This window comes from Rattus rattus, chromosome 9 (genome assembly GCF_011064425.1).
Source record: "Rattus rattus isolate New Zealand chromosome 9, Rrattus_CSIRO_v1, whole genome shotgun sequence".
NCBI lineage: Eukaryota > Metazoa > Chordata > Mammalia > Rodentia > Muridae > Rattus > Rattus rattus.
In genome coordinates, this window is record NC_046162.1 from 31,212,096 (window position 1) to 31,227,659 (window position 15,564).

A 15,564-nucleotide genomic window follows, 5' to 3' on the forward strand; every position below is an offset into this window, starting at 1 on the left:
CACTGTAGCTCAGGCTAGCCTCCTACTTGATAAGCAGTCAAGGATGACCTTGAATTCTGATCTTCCTGGCCTTACCTCCTCAGTGGCAGGCTTACACCACAACCACCCCCTAGTTTTATATGGTGCTAGGAATCAAACCAAAGGCTTCATGCATGCTAGACAAGCACTCTACCAAATGAACTACACCCCAACCCCGAACTGGGTTTCCCTAGGTACACCCGTACACTCTCACCCCTCACACTCATAGACAGACGTCCTTCCTTAGGAGTTCTGACAAGGGACTTCAGACATCAAATGCAAGAAGTGGGGGCTGCACTTTAGGCTGAGGTTGATCCTTTCTATTCAACGTGAGAATCTCCCTCCCACATTCCTATCATTTACTAAAGTCCTCCTCATCCCCATCTAGGAGGGTTACCTCAATCTTGAAGCCCCCTAAGATTAACTGCTCTCCTTCCCGTTGTGCGCCGCTGTACCTCCGCAAAGTGCAGCTCTACCGCTTTTCGGTTACCGCCCTCATTGTGTGCCTCCCTGGGAATTACCGGTTCAGCATGCAATCAGTATAAGATTTGTCACTGAAACGTTCTATATACTTTGCTGGCAATAAGCCTTCAAAGTTACCTCACAAAGATTTTCTTAGTTTTGAGTCTTATTTTTGACTTTCTGAAAATGCCTTATGACAATATCGAAGCCGAAAATATTTTACTTGGTATTCTAGAGATAATAATTATCTCTCTGGTTACCCCTTCTCCACATTAAAAACATGCACCAAATTCCCACATCTAGTCTCCCTCATGAATACCTGAGACCCAAACGCTGAGCTTCAATCCTGGCCCTTTAGGGCTGGCCCTGATTACCAACTGTCTCTGGCGCCACCTGCTGGCCACTCACTGTACCAACCATCCACTTGAATACTAAGATGAAAAAAAAAGTTCCTGCCGATGAGACAGGAGGCTTTGCCCTAAAGAATAGAAAATCCTTAAAGCTCAGACAGACCTCATAGCAGGAAACAGTTGCCAGGGAACTACCCCTGCTTCCTGGGGGGGTGGGCCAATCATTTCCTGTTGCATCACTGCAGTGTATGACCAACAACTCTGACTCTAGCTTCTCCATCTTTTGAGAGATTGTTATACCATAGGTTCATCGTTATCTCAACAATCTGAGCTAGACTGAGCAGTACTAAAAGGCTCTGTCAGTCATATGCCCCTTTAGTCACGTGGCTTTAACAAGGGGACTCCCTCAGCATGAGCTCACTTAACTGCTCTCCAGCACAAAATGACACACTGTATACCAAGCCTTCCACTCCACCGTGCCAACACGCTAACCAACATGGCCACAGTTTCACTGTCCCCCAAGATGACCACTGGCTTCCTGACACATGGCTAACCCACTCTAGGACATGCTTAAATGTGAAATACACAAGAGATTTTTTAAATTAAGCATAAAAACAGTCTACAAAGTATTATTAGTAGTCTCATATTGATTACATATAGATGTGATCACATTTAATATTTAATATATTGAAATAAATGACATGCTATTCATCCCAAAAGATGGCTCAGGAGTTACGAGCTCTTGCTCCCCTTGTAGAGCACCTGAGTTCAGTTTCCAGTACCCACATCATGCAACTCAAAACTGTAACTCTAATCCCAAGAGCTTTCATACTTTCTTTTGATCGCCACAGGTATCTACCTGCACTCATGTAGGACATAAAAAACTCACACACATATATACATATAATACACACAAATTAACATTTAACTCTTTATTATTTATTGTTTATTTATATCTCAAACACTCCCTTCCCCCACTTCTGGTCCTACCTCCCAGAGTCCCTCCTCCCATCCCAGCCCCTCCCCCTCTCGTCATAGTGTGGGCCCCTCTGGTGCATCAAATCTCTACCAGATTAGGCATATCCTACCCTAATGAGGTCAAACAAGGCAGCCCTGTTGGGGAACAGGTACCAGAGTCAGGCTTTAGGGAGAAACTCCACTCCGGTTGTTGTAGAACACATATGGAGACTCAGCTGTACATCTGATACATATGTGTCAGGTCCCTCCATCCAACCCGTGTGTGTTCTTTGGTTGGTGTCTCAGTCTCTGAAAGCTCCCAGGGGTCCAAGTTAAAAGACTCTGCTGGTCTTCCTGTGGGACTCCTATCCCCTTCAGAGACCCCAACCTCCATCCAATGCTTGGCTGTGGGTACCTACCTATGTTTCAGTCAGGTGCTCAGTAGAGCCTCTCGGAAGACAGTTATGCTGGGCTCCTGTCTACCAGCATAACAAGAGTATCACAAATAATGTCAGGGATTGGCGCTTGCCCATGAGATGGGTCTCAAGTTGGGTCAGTTATTGGTTGGCTAATTCTTCAGTCTCTGCTCCGTCTTTGTCCTTACATTACTTTCAGACAGGACAAATTTTGAGTCAAAAGTTTTATGGATGAGTTGATGTGCTTATCCCTCCGCTGGGGGTCATGCCTGGCTGTAGGAGGTGACTCCGTCAGGTTCAATGTCCCCACTGTTAGGCATCTTGGCTAAGGTTACCCACAATGAATCCTGGGAGCCTCCCGCATCCCAGGTCTCTGGGAGCTCCTAGAGAATTCCTCCAGCCCCCCAACCCCTGGCGGCTGCAGATTTCCATTCATTCTCCTGGCACTCTGGGATTCTCTCCTGTCTCTCCGAACAGCTGATCCTGCTCTCCCTCATTCCCCTCCCACGCCCTTCTCCTGCCCATTTCACTCCCTCTGCCTCCTATGACTATTTTGTTCCCCTTCTAAGTGTGATTCAAGCATCCTAACTTGGGCCTTTCTTCTTCTTTGGGTCTACAGGGTATCCTGCACTTTATGGCTAATGTCCACATCTCAGTGAGAATATACCATGCACGGACTTTGGGGTCAGGGTTACTCGCTCAGGATGATGTTTTCTAGTTCCATCTATTTCCCTGAAAAATTCAGGATGTCCTTGTTTTTAACAGTAGAATCGTATTCCATTGTGTAAATGAGCTATATTTTCAGTATCCATTCTTCACTTGAGGGACATTTGGGTTTTTTTCCAGTGTCAAGCTATTATCAATAAAGCTGCTATGAGCTTAGTGGAGCATGTGTTCATGTGGTATGGTTGAGCATTTCATGGTATATGTTCAGGTAGAACTATGTCGAATTTTCTGAGAAACTACCAGGTTGATTGGAAATCAATCTGGAAGAGTGACTGTACAAGTTTGCCATCCCACCAATAATGGAGGAATGCTGCCCTTTCCACACATCCTTGCTAGTGTTTGCTGTCGCTTGAGTTTTTGTTCTCAGCCATTCTGATTGGTATAAGGTGGAATCTCAGAGCCATTTTTATTTACATTTCCCTGATGACTAAGGACACTGAGCTTTTCTCTAAGTGCTTCTCAGCCATTCGAGATCCCTATGTTGAGAATTCTGTTTAGCTCTGTACCCCACCTTTTTAATTGGGTTATTTGGTTTGCTGAAATCTAACTTCCTGACTTCTTCGTGTATCTTGGATACTAGTGCTCAGATGTAGAGTGAGTGATGATCTTTTCCCAATCTGTGGGTTGCCATTTTGTCCTATCTTTCACTTGTTTGGTTAGAGTTACCCCGAGATATTTTATATTATTTGTGGCTATTGTGAAGGGAGTTGTTTTCCCTAATTTCTTTCTCAGCCTACTTGTCATTTGTATAAGGGATGGCTACTGATTTATATGAGTTAATTTTGTATCCAGCCACTTTGCTGAAGTTGTTTATCAGCTGGAGAAGTTCTCTGGTAGAATTTTTGGGGTTGCTTATGTATACTATCATATCATCTGCAAATAGTGATGCCTTTATTCTTCTTTGCCAATTTGTATCCTCTTGATCTCTTTTTGTTGTCTTATTGTTCTAGCTAGCATTTCAAGTACTATATTGAATAGATATGGGAAGAGTGGATATCCTTATCTTGTCCGTGATTTTAGTGGGATTGCTTCAAGTATCTCTCCATTTAATTTGACATTGACTGTTGGTTTGCAGTAAATTGCTTTTATTATGTTTAGGTATAGGCCTTGAATTCATGATCTCTCCAATACTTTTAACATGAAAAAGTGCTGTATTTTGTCAAATGCTTTTTCTACATCTAATGAGATGATAGTGTGATTTTTTTTCCTTTGAGTTTGTTTATATCCAGCCAGATTATGTTAATGGACTTTTATATATTGAACCCACCTTGCATCCCTGGAGTAAAGCCTATTTGATGGTGGTGAATGATGGTTTTGATGTGTTCTTGGATTTGGTTTGAAAAAAATTTATTAAATTTTTGGATCGATATTCATAAATGAGATTGGTCTGAAGTTCTCTTTCTTTGTAGGGTCCTTGTGTGGTTTAAGAACCAGAGTAATTTTGGCTTCATAGAATGAATTAGGTATTGTTCCTTCTGTTTCTATTTTATGGAATAATTTGAGAAATGTTGGAATTAGCTCTTCTTTGATGGTTTGGTAGAATTCTCCACTAAATCCATCTGGCTCTAGGCTTTTTTTTAATTTGGATGTTTTTAGTGACTTCTTCTATTTCCTTATGGGATATGGGCCTGTTTAGGTAGTTTACCTGCTCTTGATTTAATTTTGGTATGCGGTATCTGTCCAGAAAACTATTCATTTCATCTAGATTTTCCAGTTTTGTTGAGTATAGGCTTTCGTGGTATGATCTAATGACTTTTTGAATTTCCTCCATTTCTGTTATTATATCTCTTTTCATTTCTGATTTTGTTAATTTGGGCACTGCCTCTGGGCCCTTTAGTTAGTTTCACTATGGGTTTATCTATCTTGTTAATTCTCTCAAAGAACCAGCTTTTGGTTTTGTTGATTCTTTGTATTGTTCTTGTTGTTTCTTTTTGGTTAATTTTGCCCTGGGTTTGACTATTTCCTGCAGTCTACTCCTCTTGGGTGTGTTTGCTTCTTTTTGTTCTAGAGCTCTCAAGTGTACTGTTAAGTTGCTAGTGCAAGATCTCTCCAGTTTCTTTACCAGGGCACTTAGGGCTATGAATTTTTCCTCTTAGCACTGCTTTTATTGTGTCCCATAAGTCTGTCAACATTTTCATTAAATTTCTGTAAGTCTTTCATTTCTTTCTTTATTTATTCCCTGACCAAGTTATCATTAAGTAATGAGTTGTTCAGTTTCCACATGTATATGGGCTTTCTGTTGTTTTTACTGTTATTGAAAACCAGTCTTAGACCATGGTGATCTTATAGGATGCATGGGATTATTTCAATCTTCTTGTATCAGTTGAGGGTTGTTTTGTGACTAAATATATGGTCAATTTTGGAGAGTTGTTGAGAAGGTGTATTCTTTTGTGTTTAGGGTGAAATGTTCTGTAGATAACTGTTAAATCCATTTAGTTTATAACCTCTATTAGTTTTACTGTGTCTCTGTTTAGTTTCTTTTTCAATGAACTGTCCATTGGTGAGAGTGGGGTGTTGAAGTCTCTCCCACTATTATTGTGTGGGGTTCAATGTGTGTTTTGAGCTTTAGTAATTTCTTCTATAAATGTGGATGCCCTTGCCTTTGGGGCATAGATGTTCATAATTTAGACATTCTCTTGGTGGATTTTCCCTTTGGTAAATATAAAGTGACCTTCCTCATCACACTTGATAACTTTTGGTTGAAAGTCTATTTTATTGGATATTAGAATGGCAATTCCAGCTTCTTTCTTGGGATCATTTGCTTAGAAGACCTTTTTCCATCCTTTTACTCTAAGATAGTGTCTGTCTTTGTTATTGAGGTATGTTTTTCATATGCAGCAAAATGCTGGATCTTTTTTTGCATATCTAGTCTGTTAGCTTATGTCTTTTTATAAGTGAGTTGAGTCCATTAATATTGAGACATATTAAAGACAGATGACTGATCCTGTTATGTTCATTTTTGTAAGTGGTTTTATGTGCCTTTGGTTCTCTCCTTTCAGCTGTGCTGTGAGATGCTTAATATCTTGTCTTTTCTTTGGTGTGCATACCTTTCCTTGTGTTGGAGTTTTCCTTCTAGGATCTTTTGTAGGGTTGGATTGGTATATAGATATTGTTTGAACTTGTTTTGTCCTGGAATATTTTGGTTTCTCCATCTATGTTGATTGAGAGTTTGGCTGGGTATAGTAGCTTGGACTGGCATTTGGGTTCTTTTAGAGTCTTCATGACCTCTAACCAGGTTCTGCTGGCTTTTAGTGCCTCTGTTGAGAAGTCTGGTCCCATTTATTTGGTGCTCTATAGGCTTCTTGTACCTGTATGGCCATCTCTTTCCTTAGGTTGGGGAAGTTTTCTTCTATGATTTTGTCAAAGACATTTTCAGCTAGGAATCTTCGTTCTCCTCTATTCTAATTATTCTTAGAGTTGGTCTTTTCATTGCGTCCTGAATTCCCTGGATGTTTTGGGTTAGGAGTTTTTTTATGTTTGTAATTTTCTTTGACAGTTGGATCTACATTTGAGAGTCTCTCTTCTATCTTTTGTATTCTGTTGGTGATGCTTGCATCTGTAATTCCTGACTTCTTTGCTGGGTTTTCCATTTCCAGGTTTGCCTCCATTTGTGTTTTCTTTATTGTTTTTACTTCCACTTTTATGTCTTGGACTGCTTTATGCAATTCCTTCACTTGTTTGATTGTGTTTTCCTGTATTTCTTTAAGGGATTTATTTGTTTCCCTTTAAGGGCTTCTACCTGTCTACCTGCGCTTTCCTTTATTTCTTTCGGTGAGTTATTTATATACTCCTTGAAGGACTCTATTATCTTCATGAGATAGGATTTTCAGCTCCTAATTTTCAAGTGTGTTGGTGTATTCATGGCTTGCTATGGTGGGAGAACTGGGTTCTGATGATGCCCATATATATTAGCTTCTGTTGCTTATTGTCTTGCACTTGCCTTTCACCATCTGATTATTCCTGGTGTTTGCTGGTCTAGGTGACTCTGTCTGGAGCCTGTCTCTTTTGTCCCTGGGTTACTTCAGGTCTCCTGATAGGCCTGTGGCCCTTGCTGTAGCAGACCTCCTGTGGGGCCTTCCAACTGGGGCATCTTCAGAGGTACAGAGAATCCACTGATCTGTTGCCCTGGCTACAGCAGATCCCCTGGGAGACCTTCAGACTGGTGGGTCTCAGAGAAGCAATCAAGCTGTTGTGCTTCGTGAAGCTGTTCTCCAGCGGGGACTATGGACTGTGGTTTCTGTTTCCCTGTGTGTAGCAGAACTCCAGGGAGGCTTTCAGTCTGTTGGGTCAGTTGCCCTACATGCCACAGAGCCCCTAGGAGGTCTTCAGACTGTGGTATTGGTTGCCCAGTTGCCCTGTGCATAGAGGAACTCCTGGGATGCCTTCGAGCTGTGGTGTCTTCAAGGGAGCAGACAAGATAGTGATCAGTTGCACATTTGTCCTGTGTACAGCAGATCTCCTGGGATGTTTCAGGCTGTGGTGTCAGTTACCCTGAGCACAGTGGATCTCTTGAGATGTCTCAGGCTGCAGTATCAGATGCCCCAAGTGCAGCAGATCTCCTGAGATTCCTCAGGATGTGGTGTCTTCGGGGGAACAGACTAGGTAACAGTCTGTCCCAGCAGAAAGGACCAGATGGAAGGAGAGTAGAATTCAGCTGGTGAGGGTTTTCGGGGGTAATGGGTTCTGAGTTCACTGGGCTCCCAGTGGCAGCTGTGGGACTCCTGAAGAGTTCTTACCAAATGCTCTGAGTACAGCAGAATTTCCTGGGATGCCTCAGGCTGTAGTGTCTTCAGGGTAGCAGACTAGCTAGCACTCTGTCCCAGTAGAAAAGCGTCCTTATATTTCTTTAAGGGATTTATTTATATCCTCTTTAAAGGCCTCTATCATCTTCATGAGATGGGATTCAAGGTCAAGTTGCTTTTCTGTGTTAGAATATCTCAGGCTTGATATAGTAGGAAAGCTGGGTTCTGGTGGTGCCATATCGCATTGGCTTCTGTTGATTATGTTCTTGCACTTGCCTTTTATCATCTGTTTGTCCTGGTATTAGCTGGCTTGGGTGTCTAAGGTTCGAGCAAGCTTCCCAGAAGGCAAGAGGAGTTGTATGTCCCAGGTTCGAGCAGGCATTCTGGGAGGCAGGCAAAGCCGTGGGTTTTGAGGTGGTGCTCTGAGACATGACTGCAGGTGTTAGCAGACTGGAAGGAAGATAGTGCTCCATGTCTACTGGGCTTGCTGGGGTCCCAGCAGTCTGGAAGATTGGTGCAGTGTCTCCTCTGTGTGTCTTGGGTTACAGCAAACCTCCTGGGAGACAGGCAGAGCTGTGCAGTGGAGCACAATACACCAGATCTACAACTGCTCATTTTAAATCTCTTTAAAAATTGAAAACTACTAAAATTCTTTCCATCAATTTCGCTATTTTTTTTCACTGTGCCACTACAAAAGTTAAAATGGCCAACATGGATGAAATACATTGTATTTTCATCAGGTGGTATTAATACGAACAGTTTAACATAGAAAGTACCCAGTTATCTTATGCATATCATCAAAGTTATGCATATAAGAACTCAATCATACACCAAAAGATGGCAAAGAACACATATAACTTTTGTCTCCCTGTTGCCTAAACAATGCAATGTAATAACTATTTACATAGCATTTACTTTGCGTTAGGCACTGTAAGTTAGAGATTATACAAGCAGAAACGATGTTCAGAGTTTACATGCAAACATGACAGCACTTTATACAGAAGATTTGAAAATCCTCAAAAGACCTACAACCAACTCCCTCCAGATACTGACGGGTAGCTGCATATCAGCAGAAGAAAGACTATCTCTAAGATCTTTTCCTTTTATTTTTCTTGCCCTTTCTACCTAAGTTTCTGCTACTAGGATACCGACTTTGATCTTAAAATGTCGAAGACACCTTCTTCATGGCTATAGTCAGCCTGGCCAGAAAACCTTTGCTGGACAATATATTTAAAAGTTGTGAGCTAGGGCTGGGGAGATGACTCAGTAGTTAAGAGCCACTTCTGCTCTTTCAGAGGAGCCAGGTTTAGATTCCAGAATCAATATTAGAAGGTTTACAACAACTTGTAACCTAGTTCCAGGAGACCCAAGGCCTTTTTCTGGCCTCTATTGCATGACAGTGTATATAATACACACACACACACACACACACACACACACACACACACACACATACACACACACACACACACACACACACACATATATATATATATATATACATACATACCATCTAAAATATAAACAAATCTCTCCTTTTTAAAGAGTTGTGAGCTCTATGGGAGGAGGTATGGTCCAAAATTATAGACACATAGGATTAAGTGCCACTCAAGAGCTACAAAAGACCAGAATGGTCACAAGTAGACTGGAAATCAAAGAAATAAAAATTAAAACATGAGATCTTCCTTTTTGCTTAATATAGCACATACTTTTGTAAAATTATGGTGAGAATTGGCCAGTGTGTATGTGAAAATCAATATATTTCTTCCTTACCTCGGAGACTTGAAGCTTACATAACCTTTTTAGGGACGATTTAGGAATATGTGGAAAGGTTCTTATACTTGCACATGTCAGCTGGACCAACAATGATTCCACCTCCATAGACTTCTGTCAGCAGCCATCATCACTGATACACACAGTAAACTCACCTATAGGGGCACCCCTTACCTTGAGAATTATTACAAAAATAATGCTAACCCAGGGGATTCTGACCATTACAGCTTGCTGAGAAGCTGGAATACTAAATGTGTTGCCACTACATATCATGTGACTATATATTTAATGATAAACTCAGCATCCATCTGCCTCATCCTTACTCCTCAATTCAGGCAGTGGGATCGTTTTTAAATGATCGTGTCGATCCTTATTTAAAACCCCTCAGTGATTTCTGGAGCTGTTAAGACCACTAAGCCTAGATCTTTGTGGTCCTAAAGAATCTGGACTTTTTTTCCCTCAGCAGTTTTGCTTCTCCCAGGATCCTCTCCCTGGCCCACCTCCAATCAGCCACAGGGCACTTCTTTTAACTCCTCAGCTCAGAAAGTTCTCTTTGGCCCTAGGATTTCACTGTAGCACTCTGATTTGATGCCTTCTGAGCATCACCCCCACCCCTACTCTTCTCTCTGACAAAAGCCTCTTCATCCTGGAGGATTCAGTTACAAGTGACACTTCTCCCAGAAAGCCTTTCCCTAACCTCTCAGTCAAAACCAGGTCTCCCTCTTCTGTGACTTGCATCATCTTCTTTTTTATCCTTTCTTGTAACTTATCCTCATCTGTGACTCTGCATTTCTTACTGGGATTATCCACTCACTGCCAGCTGACTATACAAATCCCACCTGGTGTGTAAGAAATGTGCTATAAAACTATGGGGATAAACATACAGTACTTTAATAAACCCCAAAGAGGTTCTGAAATTATATATGCAATGTGACTTTAATATCAATAAAATGTGTATATGATTATTTATGGGCATCTAAACCAAAAAGACCAAGAGGAAATCCAAGAATTAAATAAATTAAAATTTATTTTTTCATTGATTCAGAATTCCTGGAGTGAATAGGTCTAACTTTCAGTGGAGTTAGTTTAAAAATAATAATTGAAAAAGTTCTGGACTCAAGTCTCAACTCTTTTATTTTAATTATTTTTACCTATGGGCATAGATATATTTGTGCCTATTCGAATGTGTATTAGGACCAAAGGACCACCTAAGGCGTCATTTTCAGTAACACTGTCATCCTCCTTTGAGATAGTCTCTCAATGGTTTAGAGCTTACCTATTAGGCTAGGCCAATGGCACTGATCCAAGGGGTCCTCCTACCTCCTCTTCTCCAACACTGGGATTACAAGGTCACTTTCATGTGAGTTCCGTGGATCAAACTCAGTTCTTCTAGCTTCTGAGGCAGGTGCTTAATAGACTGAGTTATCTCCCCAGCTCTCAATTCTCAGCAAAAGCTTAATCTTAAGAAATAAGATGATGAGCCTTTCCCTTTAGGATCTTAAGGTATTTGTAGAGTAATATACACATAAATCGTGTGTGTACATGTGTATATATGTATGTGCACAAAGGTCAGAGAAGGACATCTTATGGCTTAATCTGTTGCTTTTGGCCTTATTGCCTTACTGACCTCGAATGTTTCTTGTCCAATTTGACATTCAGCAAGTCCCAGCTACCCTCTTGATTCCACTTCTCCTAGCACTGAGGTTACAGATGCATGTACAACCGCATCTGGTGTTTCCATAGATACTGGGACTCTAAATCCAAGTCCTCATGCACAGCAAGTGCTCTTACCCACTGCTCCATCCCTCCAGCCCATGTACAATTTTTTGGCACACTTCAGTTTCAATTCTTAGTGTCTAGGGGAGGTGACACACGCAACGTGTAGAGTGCTTTGCAACCATTATGCAGAACCGTTGAATAGTTTGAGTTCCTGTCTCCTTCATGGATTATTAAGAGTTATGATGTGACTATGCAGAGAGATGAGAGGTAGATGCCACTGGGAATTCTGGAGCAGAGTTCAGATGTAGAGAGAAGTAGGAAGAACTTCACAGAACAGGGATGTCTCTCCTTTCCCCTGAGACCAGCACTGGAGTCAAGCTATCTCCAGAATCCAAGCATTCTCACCCCTTTCTCAGCAGGGTTGAGAATGGTTCAGTTTTAAACTTGAAGTGTTTGACACATTTTATGCTTAGGAACTCAACTTGGTGAACGCTCTCTGGGCTAAGCAAAACTCTAACAATCAGGGGTGTCTTGCTTGAATTCTCCCTCTTCAAACTTTTGTTTGAAGAGTCACTCCAGACAGGGGTTCTGGACCTAGTAGAACATGACAGATCACTGTTTACTCTGCTCATGTTTGCTGAACGTTTACAGGGTACTAGACACTATGGGAGGACAGGGGCTAAGACAGATGAGAAAGCATTGTCCATACCTGCTAGCAGTATGAACCCAGTCATTCTGACCCACTGCTGCTGAAGCCTTTCAGTCTTCCTCAGTGCTGACAACCCTAACGCCCTTTGCTTTATGGCCCTACTATGCTCATTTTTGATTAACACCACCAAAACACAAACCAATAATGTAGAAGCCTTTCTCTATCAAGCCTATAACTTTGATGATAGGCTATACTTTGGGCTGCATCTGTATTCTGAGTCTAATACAAGATGCAGAAGCCATGAGCAAAAGAAGAAATGATTCAGTTGCTGAATCATTGCCTCCTTGCATGCAAAAGTTAATAAAACAGTGAAGGTTACTGAAGTGAAAGTTTCTGATTATGTCATGTGATACAGACTCCATGTGATGTTTTGCCGAGGCAAGACTGATGGGAAGACACATGATGTTTGGAGAGAGTATAAAGTAGATTCAATCGACAGTGATGGGATGCTTGCATGGTTAGCTATGCAGCTCTTTGTCTGTCTCTTGTCTTCACTTTGTTGAGAGAGGCATGGCAGAGAACTTCTCTTGGGGTCCAGACCTGCTCTGGTAGCGCCCACTGACTTGTGCTGATTCGGGGAGGCCTGGCTGTTTCTGCTGGATCATTTGTGTTCCACTGCTGCTTATTTGTGTTCAGTATCCTGACACCACTGAACTGGACTGTTGGTTATCCTAATAAATGGATATTGGAATCATCCCCAAAGAACTACTTCTAAACAGGTCTACATCCCCTTGTCTTATTTACCTTCTTTTCACCCATACTTTTGGACAATGGATTAGAAGTGGGGTAGGGAGATTGAAGCATTTGAGAACCCTTATTAAAGTAGGATTTGAAAACTCTAAGCCTACACATTACCTAGAAAAGTATATACTCATGGGGGCTTCACGCTTTGACAACCGAAAGAAATAGATACTGTCTACGTATGTGTACTACCACGTAGCAGACAGCCTAGACATGAAAGACAGATACAGGAAACAGGGAGCTACTTTTTCAAGGCCCTCTTTGATACAGATGCTTCCTTTATGGCTCTACAGTCAACACCCCGAAGAGGATTGCTGACAAAATACCAAGGCTTAGAATCCCTCCTAAGACAAGAAATTGCACTTATTAACGGCTACATTCATAAACTCCAATCATTTTGTCACATGGTATAAAACTGAACAAAATTATCATATACAAAAGCTTTAAGCAGAAGGTATCAGGGCTGGAGAGATTGATTAAAGGTTAAGAGCACTGACTTCTCTTCCAAGAGAACTGGATTCAATTCTCGTGACCTCTATAGCAGATCATAACCACCTGTAACTCCAGTCCCAGGGGAACTGACGCCCTCTTCAGTCACCAAGCGTGCATTGGTGCACTGTTACATGCAGGTAAGACATTCTTACACATAAAACCTTTTAAATGAAAAAGAAGGAAAAGAAGGAGGAGACCCAAAATAGTGGTATTGGAACAACCAGACAGATATACAAGATAGCTAACAAGTAGGAGACAAAATCCAAAAGAACAAATGTCAGAGTGAGATTTCTTCCATGTATCCCTTAAGGTCAAAAGTAAACCTTACAAGTGTGTACTGGAGAGAGGCAGATTCTTGGCTCAATAAAAGAGGCACATGTCAGTAAATTATCATAAGCAATGCAAGTTGTTTGTAACACAAGATCAAAGACAGTAATAAATCTGTTGTTGACCTGCTGCTTTCCAAATTCACAAAAAGAGTGAAAAAAACACTAGAGCTGAGAATACATAATGAAATCAGAAACTATTAGTTTCCTGAATACTAACTCCAACATCCTATAAGATTGCTCCCCTCAATTGATGGATTCATGGCCCTCCACGTGGGTCTTGGTTTTCAGAAAGCTGAATAGATTGGATTCTCTTGGATGCACTTTGACCCAGGTAAGTCTGTAAGGCTGGACTAACATCTTATCAACAAATATACAGAGATCACAGCAAACCACAAGTATCCTTCCAGATATTCATTAATCCAGTACCTCTGCTTTGACCTCTTAGGGTTTGTCATTTCAACCATTCAACTCTTTTATCCTTCCGCTAGACACTCTTTAAGGTGGTTTCCCTGTCCAAGTATAAAGACTAGTGCAGTATCTTTCATTCAACAGGCTGGATGCAAGCCAAAAAAATGGAGGCAACCCACTCCGTCAAGGTCTTGAACAACATCTGTGTTTTTTCAGCTCAGCATTTGCCATCCATCATCGAGGAGACTGGAACAGAAAAGTACAAGGTCATTTTCCTGAGCCCCAGCAACTCCATTCTCCAAGGTTGGAACGTTTTCTCCTTTTCTGCAAACAGTAGACCAGATGGTCCCCGAAACTTGGCTTCTGTGGCTTAACTCTAATTACAATGTTAGTTAGCAATGAGTCTGGTGATTCAAAATCACTGGTCGAGTCTTTCCAGGCAATCGGGCTTTCTTGTGTTCTCACTAAGAACAGGGTGGGTTTGTGAGCTTGTCCTCTGCCTTGAGCTGGCTTCCTGTAATATGATTGCTTAGAAATGAAATGAGCCCAGGGCTACCCAAACCTAGCTGAAAGCAATGAGCACTCCAGGAGAGGGAAGGAAGCAGCAGCCAGATGGCTAAGTGGCCTGATGGTATTGCAGTCAAATTGGGAGGCACAAATCAGGAAACACTCAATTACATAATGCCATGCGCCAGGTGTCGAACTCAGAGGTGCACATGTGTCTGCCTCAACACCCTGTGAGTGGAGTTCAAGAAGAACCTTATAAACTAAGCCCTTGCAACTCTAAACATTGGAAATAACATTTCAATATCATCTGATTCGCATCTTTCCAAAGACAGGAAGGTCCCACCAAAAAGCTCAGTCAAGTTCAGTTCGAACACTCTCCATGAAGAAAACTCAACTTGAAGAGGTTCTTTGGAGATTGGTTTGCTTTGGTAAGATATCTGCCAACTCACTTTAGCTTGTACTTACTAGGTCTTGTTCTCTTCCCTAGAGATAGGCAGGAAACAGAGGAGGCATTCTGTATCTGTGGGCGAAACCCTTTTGGACGATTAAGGAAGCTTTTGGTTTCTCCTAAATCTTCATTTCTTTAAATATCCCAAGTTCCTAATTGCTCTTTTGTTAGTTCAATCTCAAGCCTCTTCAGCTCACCTGCCTCCATGTTTCCCTGGGGAAATCTGTTCCCTGCCATGCTAAGTGTAGCTGCTTATCTTCTACCCACCTGACCCCACCCTCTGGCCACCTCTGATTGGTCCCAGGAAGCCATCTGGCATAAGTCCAGCCCCCCATGAGAAGAACCCTGTACTTTTAGTTCAAAGAGAAAAGATGAGTGTGAAATTGGTCCACTGTCCTTAGAACCAGAACCAAAACTAAAGATCACCGTTGCACAGCCCCCTCCCGTTGACTTCACTGTGATATCGCAAACACTTGATTGTAAAACCAAAGCCAAGAACTTCTTGGTTTCTTCTGAGAGGAAATGAGGGTTGTGTGAGAAGGCAGAACCAAACGAGTCTGGGAGGGGGAAGATGAAGATGCTGTCAGAATAAAAACTAGTAACAAAACTTGCAGCTGTGTTTGGACCAGGTCCACAGGGAGAGAGGGTTTATGTTGAAACTTCAAGTGCTTTTTAGCACATTATGTGTGTTTGGGCTGTGGACATTCTGCTTTCTGAACCAAAATATTTGCAGTACTGAGACTTGGTTTGGGTCAGCTAAAAATATG